Source organism: Alligator mississippiensis, chromosome 3 (genome assembly GCF_030867095.1).
Source record: "Alligator mississippiensis isolate rAllMis1 chromosome 3, rAllMis1, whole genome shotgun sequence".
Classification (NCBI taxonomy): Eukaryota; Metazoa; Chordata; order Crocodylia; family Alligatoridae; genus Alligator; species Alligator mississippiensis.
Genome location: NC_081826.1, coordinates 19,382,667 through 19,383,588, shown reverse-complemented (window position 1 = coordinate 19,383,588; position 922 = coordinate 19,382,667).

Sequence of the window (922 nt, the reverse complement as noted above, 5' to 3'; positions counted from 1 at the left end):
GAGTCCCTGTTCCCCCGAGCACTACCAGGAGCGACAAGAAATAATGGTCACGAGCCGGCAGAGGGTAGATTCAGACTAGACATCAGGAGGTGCTACTTCACTGTCAGGGCGGCTAGGATCTGGAACCAACTTCCAAGCGAAGTGGTGCTGGCTCCTACCCTGGGGGGTCTTTAAGAGGAGGTTAGACGAACACCTCGCTGGGGTCGTTTGACCCCAGTACTTTTCCCTGCCATGGCAGGGGGTCGGACTTGATGATCTCCTCAGGTCCCTTCTGACTCTACCTACTATGAAACTATGAAAGTGGTGGATTGGGTCTGAGGCTGTAGGGGAGGAGGAGGCCTCGCTGGGGCACAGTGCCATGCTGTGCAGAGGCCCCAGCTCCAGGAAGGGTATGCCTTAAGACACACACACAGTGTCACCCACCCACATCACGAGTTTTGCCTTTTAGCAGCTAGGGGTGCAGGGCCCCAGAAGCCAGACTCCCCTGCACCTATCTCCTTGACAGCTGGCAGGCTTCGTGGCCTCAGCAGGGGCCACCATCCCTGCAGTTTTCAGCCCACTGCGCCTTAACACACACAGGGTCATTTATGTCACGAGTTTTGCCTGTCAGCAGCTTGAGGTGCAGTTCACCCCAAACCCCTGCACCTATCTTCTTGAAACATGGCAGGCTTTGTGGCCTCAGCAGGGGCCACCACTCCTGCAATTTTCACCCCCTGTGGGTGACGTGACATGAATTTTGCTTTCAAGAATTTGGGGTGCAGTTTCCCTCAAACCCCTGCACCTATCTTCTTGAAATTTGGCAGGTTTCTTACTCTCAGCAGAGACTACCACCCCCACAATTTAATCCAAATTAGACAAAAAACAACAAAGTTATAGATATTTCATTGATTCCCCATTATACCCTATGGCCAGATTTCCGAAG